We start from the raw sequence: 14,735 nt of genomic DNA, 5'->3' as shown, positions 1-14,735 counted from the left end.
TCTTCAGTTTGCCTATGTGCTCTTAAAAGACGATTTGTTCACCTGGGCATATGATGTGCTAAAAAATAATTCTTGGAATGGTTATCTGTATCAGTTGCTTGCAGTGATATTCTCTCACTGGTTTAAACTGCCTGGCTTACCACCTGCTCTGATTAAATGTGTAGCTGCTGATAAGTCAGCTGATCTTTCCCTTCCATGCAAAACTTTTCAGTATGACAATCAGTTCAATGTGTCTGTTGCCACTTCAGGTTTTAAACAGCAGACATGCAAAGTGGCTAAAAAGAGAAAAACTAAAAAACGCAAGCAACGGAATAAAACACTCCCTATTGAAGTTTGTAATGATGTTGTTCCGTCTCCGGCTTTTTTGCCCCAATCCAAAGCTTATGTGGATCCTGCTATAGGTAGGATCGCACACTATATTAACCATTTCCGCCGCCCGGACGTGAAGCTCACGTCCGGGCGGCAGCTCTGCAGCGCTCCCGCGCTTGGGCGCGCTCCCTCCCGCAAACGCGAGCGCGCCCCCGCATCCCCGCTGTGTCCCCCGGTAGCCCTGGGATCAGTGAAAGGGAACATGGTTCCCGATCACCGATCCCTTTCCCCCGCAGAAAAACCGAAGCGCTCACCTGTGAGGCTCCGGCTCTTCTGCCCGGACAGATTTCCGCATCCCCCTTGTACTTCCGCTTAGAGAGGAGTACAAGGAGGGAAACTAAAAACGAAGGTGGCCATCTTGTGGCCAAATAGTAAAACTACATCTGCACATTTTTACATTACAATTACACATTTGACAACATTAAAAATTAACTGTTTATGTCCCACACCAAAATATTACCCAAATAAAAGTTTTAATAGTAAAAAAAAAAAAAAATTACAATTAGAAAAAAAAAAAAAGACATAAATAGTTACCTAAGGGTCTGAACTTTTAAAATATGCTTTTGAAGGGGGTATACTATAAACATTTTTAAAATTATAAGCTTGTAAATAGTGATGGACGCAAAACGGAAACGATGCACCTTTATTTTCAAATAAAATATTGGCGCCATACATTGTGATAGGGACAAAATTTAAATGGTATAATAATCGAGACATACGGGCAAATAAAATACATAGGTTTTAATTATGGTAGCGTGGATTATTTTAAAGCTATAATGGCCGAAAACTGAGAAATAATGATTTTTTTCCATTTTTTTCTTATTAATCCTGTTAACCATTTCCGCCGCCAGCTCAGCAGCGATCCCGCCCGCGATCGCGGGCGCGCCCCCGCATCCCCGCTGTGCCGCCCGGTAGCCCTGGGATCAGTGAAAGGGAACATGGTTCCCGATCACCGATCCCTTTCCCCCGCAGAAAAACCGAAGCGCTCACCTGTGAGGCTCCGGCTCTTCTGCCTGGAGAGACTTCCGCATCGCCCTTGTACTTCCGCTTACCAGGAAGTACAAGGATGGAAAAAAAAATGAAGGTGGCCATCTTGTGGCCAAATAGTAAAACTACAGCTACACATTTTAATCATTACAATTTACACAAATAACAACATTAAAAATTAACTGTTTATGCCCCACACCAAAATATTCCCCAAATAAAAATTTTAATGGAAAAAAAAAACAAAACATTACAATAAAAAAAAAAAAAAAGACAAATAGTTACCAAAGGGTCTGAACTTTTTAGATATGCATTTGAAGGGGGTATACTACAAACATTTTTTAAATTATAAGCTTGTAAATAGCGATGAACGCAAAACGGAAACAATGCACCTTTATTTCCAAATAAAATATTGTCGCCATACATTGTGATAGGGACAAAATTTAAATGGTATAATTACCGAGACATACGAGCAAATAAAATACATAGGTTTTAATTATGGTAGCGTGGATTATTTTAAAGCCATAAAGGCCGAAAACTGAGAAATAATGAATTTTTTCCATTTTTTTCTTATTAATCCTGTTAAAATGCATTTACGGTAAAGTGGCTCTTAGCAAAATGTACCACCCACAGAAAGCCTAATTAGTGGCGGAAAAAACAAGATATAGATCAATAAATTGTGATAAGTAGTGATAAAGTTATTAGCGAATGAATGGGAGGTGAAAATTGCTCCGATGCATAAGGTGAAAAATCCCCGCGGGCTGAAATGGTTAAAATGCATTTACGGTAAAGTGGCGCTTAGCAAAATGTACCACCCACGGAAAGCCTAATTAGTGGCGGAAAAAACAAGATATAGATCAATAAATTGTGATAAGTAGTGATAAAGTTATTAGCGAATGAATGGGAGGTGAAAATTGCTCTGATGCATAAGGCGAAAAATCCCCGCGGGCTGAAATGGTTAAAGCAGTTAAAAAATCTGTTCTTGTTCCTGAACTCCACCCCTATGGAGACTATTTGGATACTGGCCTGTTTGATCCCCCATTTGCTTCCTGGGATATTGGGGCCTTGCTGGAGGAATTCGATTTTGATTGGAAAGCTTTTTGCGATTTTTACATCGCAAAAAGCCAGGATGTCTTGAATGATTGTCTCGATTCTATGTACCTTTTGATTGATTCCGATGAATGTGACGAGGGTGATGTGGATCTGGTGATCTATGTATGGCAAACGATTTTGGATGAGTTGCACACACACCAACCAATTGATTCCAATAAAGAGACATCGTTGTCGGATGATTGTTCCTGCCTTTCTGGGGTAAAGCATGAGAGTCTTGACTTTGTGCAATCTGAAATGAATGAGTGTGCCGCTGTGGTTGATTCCTGTGCGAATCCTGAAGGATTCGCTCTTGACAGTGTGCAGTTTGAATCTGTGCGATCAGATGCCTGTTTCTCGGATGTTCCTGCAGATTGTGATCGGCATGAGTCTGCCGGTTTCCTCAAGGATGTGTGGGATCCTTTGTCATTTAGAAACAGATCTTTGAGATATTCCGTCTGTGACCCTGCTATGGGGAAAAGTTCTCGACTATGCAGCATCAAAAGTAAAATTAATATGCCTAATAAAGTTTATCCTGTTGATGTCGCTATTTCTTCTACAGATGAGTCTCTGTCTTACCCTGTTCACACCTGTAAGGGCCCGTTGCCTGGTGACAGTTGCTCCAGTGTTTCGGTCCTAGATGCCTTGCAGTCTGCTCCGCAGATCGCGGAGGTTTGCGCTATGGAAGCGTCAGTTTCACAACCTAAAGTGATTTTTGATTTGCAGGTTTTGCGTTCTGATTCTTCGGATTCGACATTGTTAGCCGAATCTAAGAGTGAGACAGCGCTTCGGTTTTGCGAATCTGATGCTGAACCTTCTTTGCCTTATTCAGAGACACTTTCTCTGAACCTGCCCTGTACCATGAATGAAAACATGTTTTCCTTTCACACTGACGTTTGTGAGCCCCTTTCTTGCTCTGAGAGAAGTGCTGATTCTGCACCCTGTACTCTGGATGAGTCAATGTGGCCTTGCTCAGAATCCCCTGCAGTGTCCCTAGAGGCTCGTCTAGGTATTGCCACGATACGCACCTGTTTTTCTGCAGTTTTGGAGTTACAAGCTAGTTTGACTGCCACACAGAATTCTGGATACAGTGAGAATGAAGTTAGGGAGTCAGTGTGTGTTCCAGTAAATATACCTGTACATTCCCCTCATGATGATGAGATCCAGTCTCAGGTTATGGTGGAACCATTCCTGGGACATCTGCTCTGTCCACAAAATAAAGTTCCAGTTTTGCCCTGTAACATGGATAGTTCAGAATCCTTCTTAGAAAACCTGGAAAATGATGTTCCTGAGGTCTTGTTTGATGTTCTGGAGGTCTCCAAGTTCCTCCCAAAGGGTGCAGAACTTGTAGGAGATGTCTCCTGCCCCCCAAGTCCTTCTGAGGTGTTGCCCTCTTCCGTGGGCATTGCTGCCTTGCTGGCTACCTTTTCAGCTCTGGTGGAGCTTCAGTCATGGGTAGTCAATGATGAATTTCTGTCAGATACCATTACAGTCATTGAGATCTCTAAGCCTGAGATCGAGTCTTCTTTTGAGAGTCCAGTACCTGTGACCTCTACTCGTGATGTTTTTCTGCCCGGTCCTGGTTTTGGTCTGGTCGTGCCGGACTCTGAGGTTGGCAGTTCCCCGACATGTCCTGAGGTTTCTCCTGTGCTGGTGTACCCCAGTGTGCTCTGTGACCCAGAAAGCCCAAGTGTGCCTTGGTTACCAGCGTACTCAGATGCTTCCTTGGTGGAGACATGTTCTGATTTAGCCTGCCTGCTTGCATGCCCAGAAGTGGTCCCTGAAAGTCTTGATCTTGATGGGTGTCCTCGTAATTCTGAATCCGGAATTGTCATTGGTTCCATGGGGGTTCTTGGTAATTCTCCATGTGAGCCTGGTGATTGTTCTGCCCTCTTGGGATCTCTGTGGAGCTTCAAATGGTTCTGGGAGATTCCGGGAGAAATTTTGCTTGGTATCCTGGATAAGATCAACGGTGGCTTTTGTGTTGTAAGGGACACTTCGAACAGGTATTGTGGCAAGTTTGGTATTTTCGGACGCTCCGTGGAAGGTGGTGGGTATTGTCTGGAGTAGGGCTGCACGATTTTAGGGAAAAATTGAAATTGCGATTTTTCTCTTAGAAATTGCGATTTCGATTTTTCCACGATTTTTCACAACAGAAGGAGGAAGTGCACTGTAGACGCAGCTAACACTACACAATTAAAGGGAAGGTCCAAGCAGATGTATTTTTGTCGTGTCATACCTTTCTTAAATCCTTATCTTCAGCCTGTCATGCCTGTGTAATTCATATCCCCCCTCCACAGCAGCGTTGAGCGGCGATTCATCACCCGACCTCCGAGGTCGGGTGTACTGACCCGGAAAGCCATATAAGGAACGCAGGCACAGTTTATAATTTATGACTGTGTGGGACGCAGCGCGGAACACCGGAATGTTGTGCAACACAGGCATCGGCAGCTCTCTTTGCTTTTTTTTTGTCTCGGAGCACTGGGCTATTTTTAGTCCTGCTCGGACAAGCTTGCCGTTCACACTTTGCTCGCTTTCTCAGACACAGATAAGCTGTGCTGGGAGCTCGCACACTGCAGGGAGGAGGCAATAGGCAGACAGATAGTGGGTGGAAATGATGCAATGTGAGGGCAAACACCACATGTTCCTTGCCCTCAGCTGTGCCCCATACAAGTGCATTGATAGAGGAAATGCACATACTAATCTACTTCCGGGTCACCTAGGAATACCGGAGCATTTTACTCCCCAATGGAGGGAGTAAGAGGGAATCAATTACGGCGATTAGAGTCAGCTGTCCAGCCTGCACAACGGACGCATTGAACACGGAAAAACGGCCGCAATAAAAAAAAAAAAAAAAAAAAAAAATCGCCGCTCTGACGATACTGAAATCGTCTTAGCGCACATCGCGATTTCGATTAAAAATCTATATATCGTGCAGCCCTAGTCTGGAGGGTGTCGATGGCTTCTTCTCTGGTGTTCACAGTCCTGATGGGCGTTATGCTGAGACTTGTAGTGCTGATGGGCATGTTTCGGTGGCTTCTGTCTCCGATGAGGTCGGTTTCGGGTGGACTGACTTTGGAATTGGACCTTGTCGGGCTGTCCCGACCTTCATGAGTCTTCGGTTGGAGTCTTGGTAATTCTCCATGTGAGCCTGGTGATTGTTCTGCCCTCTTGGGATATCTGTGGAGCTTCAAAAGGTTCTGGGAGATTCCGGGAGAAATTTTGCTTGGTACCCTGGATAAGATCAACGGTGGCTTTTGTGTTGTAAGGGACACTTCGAACAGGTATTGTGGCAAGTTTGGTATTTTCGGACGCTCCTTGGAAGGTGGTGGGTATTGTCTGGAGGGTGTCGATGGCTTCTTCTCTGGTGTTCACAGTCCTGATGGGCGTTATGCTGAGACTTGTAGTGCTGATGGGCATGTTTCGGTGGCTTCTGTCTCCGATGAGGTCGGTTTCGGGTGGACTGACTCTGGAATTGGACCTTGTTGGGCTGTCCCGACCTTCATGAGTCTTCGGTTGGAGTCTTTTGCTAATAGCAGTTTTGAGGGTCGTCTGGAATTCGACCCTGGAGGGGGGGGGTACTGTGATGATCTGCTCAGCTGCCTGTGCAGGCAGGCAGCTTTTTGACCATTGTTTAGGTTTGCATGCTGCAGGACTCTGGAAAGAAGAGCTTCTGTCAGTTTTGCAGCTTGTGCTTGCAGAAGAATTTGCATACGTTGTCATGCAAATTGCCTGGCCACATTCATTGGAGGCGTGTACTATAAGTACTATGTGTTTCCCACAATGCTTGGCTGGTCATAAGGATTTTGTCCTATGTAACACTCCCGGAGGAGTGTCAGCCTTACTCTCTGTTTGAAGATCAGCTTAGAGTAATTCCTGGAAAACTGCACTAGGCAGGTTTCCTTAGTGCAGTTAGGATTGCTTATCTGTTTGTTTGTTCTGTTGCCATTGTCCTGTCCCAACGGTGGTCGACAGGAAATGGTTTTGATCTCTGTTCTTGGAGTATAGCTGGTGCAGCGGTTGCTACCAGCTATCTCTTCTGATCTGTCTCCTTGGATCGCGCTAGCCACTTTTCGCTAGCGCTGTGGATCCTTCTGTTCTGTCTCCTTGGATCGCGCTAGCCACTTTTCGCTAGCGCTGTGGATCCTATCTCTCGCTTGTCCCCGGTTTTCGTGTATCTGTCTTGTCTGCTACGAACGCTTGCTGGAGGCTCGGTGAAGTAACCGTTAAGCAATCGCTCGCGTCCTCTGTTTCATGTTTGTCTGTCAATGGTTAGTTAGGCGTGCTTGTCTCTATTGTGCTTATCACGTGGAGACCGCGCATAACCGCGTGCACTGTTGCGAATGAGTGCGGTGTTCGCGGTTAGCTAGCGTTTGTTATTTTCCGTATCTCCTCATTGTATTATTTGCTGTGCCTTTGCTAACCTCGTATTCTGTTCTGATCTGCCTTGTGTCACGTCTGGCGATCGCACCTCTCGCGATCCTGTTTCATATCTGCTGTTGTGTGTGCACTGTCGCGGGGTGGCGACTAGGTTGGCGCACACACATACAACCTGTCCCTTTGCTCGTCTCATTCGCAATCGCCTCTCTTGCGATTGCGTTCTGCGCTTCGTACAATTCCTGTCTGGCATTTGTGGAGGTACAGAGGATTGGTTCCTCTGCACTCCCCAGCGCCATCTGCCGACAGGAATTTTCCATCTACGGGTGCGTAGCACCTTTTGCTGGGTGCCTGCAAATATACGCTTGTGGAGGATTTCCGCCGTGTCAGCGCACGCGTTGTGCGCTGATCACGGAGAAAGTTCCACAATCGTTACAAAAATCCATTTATTTATAACCTTTAAAATGCAGGCTTACAGGCTTTTCCGTCACCGCTCCTACCGCGGATATTATAGAGCAGCACGGACACCTCTGCCTTCAACTTCCTTCTCTGACGTCAGCGCGTCTCCGACTCCGCCCTACGCGTTTCGTCAAGCTCTGTGACTCATTCAGGGGCTGGAGGTCGCAGCCAACGTCAGACTAATATACGAACACCGTGCCTCCTCCGCTCCGAGTCCTGCCCGCCGCACCGCCCTCTACCTGTTGCTAGGCAGCCTCAAAAGCGTGCTGGCTATAATACCCCACGGTGTACATCACTAAACATTCTACGAACATATCAAGGCTCCTTTCATGGAAGAATTAACATCGCCTCCTACCCTCCCCTCCTAAGACATAAATTGCTGCATATAACCACAGATTAATATTAATTCATATATCATTATCCCTCTACATATTACACCTATAGTGAATTCATCTTACAACCATTATTATATCAGTAACCTTGATTGCTATAACCAATTACTACCTTCTTTAAAGTGACCTTACAAACTTACAAGTGCCACACTAATCATATATATATATATATATATATATACATACATACATGAAGCAGACACTACACTGCTTCCCGCATAAAATCTAACTAGCAGTACCTTAATACCCCCTAACTTTTACATCCGTATTCACCCACTTCATTTACCCTGTACCCTTACACATTTAAAGTTACAGTGGACTATTATCCTGCCCACTGCATAATACCTCAGTGTATTATACCCCAAAACAGCCCATTAAATATTCATATAACAATGGACTAGCTACTGCCCATGGCATAATTCCTTAGTGCAAAACCTCACTACACTCTAACATTACAAAATGTACTACAGTGTCTAATTCCCATAATACCTTAAACATCCCAAAACACCAATCTATAACCCTTCATAACCATACTTACTAATAACATTTGTGTAAACCACCTGATTAAGATGGTTGTAAACCTAATCTCAGTGCCATAACATCCCACTATATCTATCACATCACCACACAATCAATAATAAACAATGTTATACCCCCCTACACCTTAGATACACATCTTAATGCAACTAACAAATAATATACCACAATTTCTTAGTCATTGGAAATGTAACAATTAATGTCCAACTCAATGTTGAAAAAAATACAGGGCCAGAGTTAGGACACCTATGTTTACCTGGGTACTTCTGCGCAGTATAGGTGACTAAGCATAAGAATGCATTCTTCTGTGAACTAAAACCCCGGCTTTTAACTTAGCTGTAGGGATAACAGTTGTGCCTGGATGGGTGAATCTGTGGGTGCATTTGTTTGAACATTTGCATGCGAGAGTGCGAAGGGTTAATAGATTTTTGCTGTTTCCTAGCCACACCCCCTTCAGCACCTCCCTTTCCTTAATAACTTATTTAATGTCCTAACTAGAGGCGATGTGCCTGGATATATGTATTTTTTTCTTGCTACTGACCCCTGTGGCTAGGGTCTAATTCAGTGCACTCCCTCCTTCCCCTGTATGTGTTTGTCAGCATGCACACAGCTTATGCTGGTGTATATGCATGATGCACATGGACACATAACGTTAGCTCCCTTGTGGGATTGGTAAGATGCACTGTCTGTCCCAGGAGAGGACGTCAGGATGTGTGCTCCTAATCCATTGATAGGTTTGATGCAATGAATGTGTTTGCATGTTTGCACTATGCATGTTACAGGGCCAGAGTTAGGACACCTATGTTTACCTGGGTACTTCTGCGCAGTATAGGTGACTAAGCATAAGAATGCATTCTTCTGTGAACTAAAACCCTGGCTTTTAACTTAGCTGTAGGGATAACAGTTGTGCCTGGATGGGTTAATCTGTGGGTGCATTTGTTTGAACATTTGCATGCGAGAGTGCGAAGGGTTAATAGATTTTTGCAACTCAATGTTGAGTCCTCTCAGAGCAAGAGTCCCCAACCTATATATCCACTCCGTCTCTTTTTTACATAACTGCTGCAGTCGGTTTGACCCGCGCCAGTGCGATCGTACGTGCTCGACCGCAGCAGCTTTGAGACATCCTGGATCCTTTGCATGTGCTTCCAAGTAGTGGGCAGATACACTATGCCATTTATATCCTTTCCTTATGTTATACATATGTTGATACAATCTTTTCTTTAATGGCTGCGTAGTCCTGCCCACATACTGTTTGCCACACCCACATGTTAACACATACACCACATAGGTGGTTGCGCATGTCATGAATTGCCTAATTTTAAAATCTTTCTGGAAAAAGTTAGATTTAATAATATCTGTAGACACACTAGATGTGTCACTACAGATACAACACCCCCTACACACGAAATAACCCGGTCTTTGCCCTGGAGCATTAGTTCTGAGAGGCGGTTCAACACAGCTGGGTACCAATATGTCCCTCAAATTCGGCGCTCGCTTGTAGATGAATTTAGGCTTAGAGGGGACAATAAGATTCAGTTGAGCATCCTGCTGCAATACTGGCCAATATTTACAAAAAATCTTCTCCACATCTTTGTATTGTGCACTAAAAGTGGAGATGAACGGGATATCTGGGGGTTTCTTTTGCTCGTGAATTTTCCCTTCTATTAAAGAGACACTGAAGCGAAAAAAAAATTATGATATTATGATTTGTATGTGTAGTACAGCTATGAAATAAAACATTAAGATCAGATACATCAGTCTAATTGTTTCCAGTACAGGAAGAGTTAGGAAACTCCAGTTGTTATCTCTATGCAAAAAAAGCCATTAAGCTCTACGACTTGACTTTCAAAGTCGTGGAGAGGGCTGTCTTCTGACTTTTATTATCTAAACTGTTTTCTTTTTCTCTGCCAGAGGAGAGGTCATTAGTTCACAGACTGCTCTGAAAGAACATTTTGAATGCTGAGTGTTGTGTAATATGCACATATTAGAGAATGATGCAATGTTAGAAAAAACACTATATACCTGAAAATAAAAATATGAGAATATTTTCCTTGCTGCTAATCCTCTAGTAATTATTCATAGTACACAACGCCAATTCACTATATCATATTTTTTTTTTTTTCGCTTCAGTGTCTCTTTAATCTACTCCTGTCCATCAATGCCACTTCTTTCTCCACCTCCCCCATCCTACATGGATCATAACCCTTTTCCACAAAACGTTTAGTCAGAATGGATGCTTGACTATGATAATCAGTCACCTTAGAGCAATTTCTTCTCACTCTCTGGTACTGACCTCTAGGGACCGCCTTAATCCAAGAGGGGTGGTGGCAGCTAATGGTCGGTATAAATCCATTGCGATCCGTTTTCTTAAAAAAACACCGAGTGGATAAGCACCCATCTTCCTTGAAGAGGCGAGATCCAAAAAATCTATGCTGGATAAGCTCATAAGTGCCTCCAACTTAATATTGGGGTGTAAACCATTGATGGCTTCCAAAAAATTACACCATTCCTGAACAGAGCCCCCCCACACTATAAACAGATCATCAATGAATCTCCGCCACTCCACCACCCCTCCTGGACACAGCTGTATTGCCTCCTCCTCCCATTTGGACATAAAAATATTTGCCAGGGCCGGAGCATAAGGTGCCCCCATGGCACATCCTTTAATCTGTGCATAGAACTCACCCCTGTACCAGAAATAATTCCTGGACAGGGCAAACTCCAATAGTTGTAACAAAAACTCTATTTGTATTACATGCAAGGTCCCTTGCTTACTAAGAGCTTCTGCAACCGCTCTAACACCTCCCTGGTAATCAATATTAGTATATAATGATGCGACATCTGCTGTTACCAGCAGTGCCGCATCATAAATCTTCCTCCCTTCCAAAACCCGTATTGTATGAGCTGTGTCTTTTAAAAGACCATTAGAAGCCCCGGGTAAGTTCAACTCATTTTCCCCCGACCCCCCTACAGTATTCCTTTAAAGCATATGGTTGCAACATGTGGGTAATGTGTGCAAAAAAACATTTCTGCTCTCTGCTCACCCCTCTTCGTCCACCTCCTCCCTTCTCTGTCCACCTTCTCCCCTTTTCTGTGTGTCCACCCCCCTCCCCTTCTCTGTCCACTCCCTGCCCTCTGTCCATCTTCTCCCCTTCTCTGTCTGTCCACCCCCCTTCCCTTCTCTGTCCCCTGCAGGGAAAGTCCTGTCCTGCCAGTCATTTCACCCCCGAATGCTTCCCTAGTAAAATGATTCAAGATTTGGATCAAAGATCTTTTCAATGATCCAATTCGAATCATCCGAATCATTGAAAAAATCCGAACTTCTTATCTCTATTGGCCAGCCCGATCCTATGCTGGGTCCCCCAGACTATAAAAAAGACAAGTGACTGTGCGCAGTGCCAGCTTCCGTGTGCAGGTGTGAGGCGTCTGCGCAGTATAGCGGACCTGATTGGGCTCGTCCACTCCCGCCGGAGCCAGAGCGGGAAACCGCTAGCGTGCACAGCACTGACAAGCAGACTTTTGGGGCTTCCACCGCTGGATTGCCTCTACTGAGAAGGACAGGGGAAGCCTCTTTTCAGATCCAGATCCAGAGGCTTCCCCCACCTGAGGTAAGTACCCCTCCCAACACTTTTTCATTAAAGAGACACTGAAGCGGAAAAAAAAATGTGATATAATGAATTGGTTGTGTAGTACGGATGATTACTAGAACATTAGTAGCAAAGAAAATATTCTCATATTTTTATTTTCAGTTATATATTTGTTTTATAGCATTGCATCATTCTCAAATATTTGCAGTTTACACACTACTCAGCATTCTAAATGATTTCACAGAGCAGGCCAGTGACCTTTTGAACTGTCCTCTGCAGAGAAAAAGAAAATACAGTGACAGACAGTTGAGGTAACAAGCTTCAGAAGACAGAGCTCTCTGCGACTTTGAAAGTTGTGGAGCTCAATGGCTCTTTTGCATAGATAACAACTGGAGTTTCTTAACTCTTCCTGTACTGGAAAGAATATTATGCTGGATCCACACCATACAATTTTTCGGCAGATTTACTTGCCCGATCGATTATTTCCAACATGTCCGATCTGAGGATCGATCGATTTCATGAGTGATTTTGTGATCGATTTCCATAGAAACGAACAGAAATCAGTCGGAAAATCGCTCATAAAATCGATCGATCCTCAGATCGGACATGCTGGAAATTATCGATCGGGCAGGTAAATCTGCCAAAAAATTGTATGGTGTGAATCCAGCATAAGACTTGTCTCTACTTTTATTTCTTAGCTGTACTACACATACAAATCATTATATCATAATATTTTTTCTCGCTTCAGTGTCTCTTGGCCACACACGATACAATAAAATGATCAGATTTTACGGCAATTCGATAACAACGATCGGATCTCCCGAAACAATCGAAAGTTTTCTTTTAATTCAAGTGAAAAATCCGATCGGATTTCCCGTTTTCTTCTATTTTTATCGATCCGGAATGCCAGATATTTTTCTTCAATCTTTCTAAAGATTGTATGGTGTGTGTTAGATTGTCAATTTATTAATATACACACCCTGGCAATTTTCTCAGAGTTTCCAATAATTTTTATCATAATTGGGGAAAGATTGAACATACGTGTGTGATACATTTTGAAATATTACAATATTTTTGAAATATTACAGTCAGTCAGAAAAATTGATTGCAATTCTTAAATTGAACAGATATTTAAAAAATTGTATGGTGTGTGGCCACCTTAAAAGGTCGCTTTAAAGTAAAGTAAAACAAGGGGTGTATAAAAAATGTATACATACATGCTTACTCCAGCCCCCTCTGGCCTGATCGCTCCCATGCCGCTGTCCTTTCCTTCCTAGTTTCCGCAAATTGCTCTGGAAAGTCCTCCAGTCCAGGGCATAAAGCGCAGGCGGGCTGTGCACGCTCCCATGTCTCGCTCCTGTGGAGCAGAATGCTTCTGGCCAAGGGAACAAGACAAGGCAGCGCGCACAGCCTGAATGAATGACTTACCAGGGCCAGTTGCAAAGGCTGCCGGCAGCAGAGGACGGCGGCGTGGGAGTGATCAGTCTGGAGGAGGCTGGAGGAAGCCCCAGGTACATTTTCTTATATCTTCCGTCTCAGCTACACTTTGACCACCCCTCATGGATTTGTGCTCGGATCTCCCCCCCCCCTCCTCATTTCCTGCATTCTTTACCATCCTGCCAAATCCAAATAAACCCAACTCACATACCACATTAAAGTTTGCAACCTGCCGTGCTCTGGCTACACTGTACTCATGCAACCCACCGCCAGCAATGCACACAGCTGCGCCCCCCCCCCCCCCCCACTGCACACAGCATTGCAGAGCTGCCCCCCCTCCCAGCACTGCAAACAACATTGAATAGTTGCACCCCCCCCCCCCCACTGCATTGCACAGCTGCCCACCTCCCCCCCCCCCCCCCACTGCTACCACTGCCCCAACCCCCCGACTGCCAGCACAGCTGCACCCCCCACTGCCAGCATTGCACAGCTGACCCCCCCACAACACAGAAGCCACCCAGCACTGCACTGCTGCCCCCCCCCCTCCCCCACCTGTGTTAAGGCTACCCAGCTCCTCCCACACACGCACACCTTCCCGCCAGAGAGAGCAGCAATTACCTGGCACGCGGAGTGCAGAAGCAACAGTAGGCGGAGCTCCGTCCTCTCCGGAGACAAGAATATCAGCCTGTGAAGCGCGGATAGTCTTCACCTAGATTCTGATTGGCTCCCTGACGCACGTGCACCTGCAGCGGAGCGGCGGCTCGAGAGAGGGCGGGCACGTGACTTCCTGTCAGAGTGGCTCGTGTGCGCTTCACCAGAGAAAAGTGCGGGAAACATCCGGGCTTCGGCATCCTGAGCTGCTGCACTGAAAATGGCGGGATTCTCGTCACACGCTGAGCCAGGGCGCCTTCTCTCCTCCTGGGTGGAGCCAAGTGCTGCGCCAGTCACTGTTCTCCGATGGTTCTGAGGAGCTCCGCCTCTCAGACGCCTCACAGAAAGACATTGCAGTATTATTATTGCGCCTTCTCCTAGACTTATTATTTCTGCGGCACTTTACAGAGTTCAGAAGAGTTTGGCGTCACTAACGGTCTGCCATTCAGGCTTGTGGAGGCGACTATGATACTGACTAGTCTCTAGCACTAACTAGTAGCAGTAACTAGTTGGTTGGACTCATTTGATGGTGGGACATCGCTTGTCCTTGAAAGCAGCATTCTACCTAATAAAAGGCCCAGGAATCTGTCCATGAGCTGTGTCTGTGTCAGGCGAGGAGTGCGCAGGCATGGAGCCGAGGCTGTTACCATACGGGCGCATTGTGGAGTTTGGGCGGGCATTTGGCAGAAGTGCCCTATGTGTGAATCTTCAAAACGGGATGAATTGATTGGTATGATATGCCTGTCAGAGCAGGATCATCCACAAGGCAATTTAGGCAGGTGCCTTGGGCCCAGTGGGTGTGAGGGTCCCCAACTGCATCCTCTGACCCTTCTCCCATCTTGGATTACCATAA

At 45.2% G+C, this 14,735-nt stretch overlaps 1 protein-coding gene across 2 annotated transcripts in view; it reads right to left on the bottom strand.

Moving 5' to 3' along the window:
- LOC137524102 (uncharacterized) overlaps positions 1-13,944 on the bottom strand; it is a 71,190-nt gene extending 57,246 nt beyond the window's left edge. For both annotated transcript variants that reach the window (XM_068243607.1, XM_068243608.1), the window contains exon 1: positions 13,850-13,944. The gene's annotated coding sequence lies outside the window, so the exon portion shown is untranslated. The remainder of the gene's footprint in view (positions 1-13,849) is intronic.
- Positions 13,945-14,735: the final 791 nt, after the last annotated feature.

The sequence above is a fragment of the Hyperolius riggenbachi genome, chromosome 7 (genome assembly GCF_040937935.1).
Source record: "Hyperolius riggenbachi isolate aHypRig1 chromosome 7, aHypRig1.pri, whole genome shotgun sequence".
In the NCBI taxonomy this organism is placed as follows: domain Eukaryota; kingdom Metazoa; phylum Chordata; class Amphibia; order Anura; family Hyperoliidae; genus Hyperolius; species Hyperolius riggenbachi.
The sequence above is the reverse complement of the archived record's forward strand: the minus strand, read 5'-3'. Positions and strand labels throughout refer to the sequence as shown.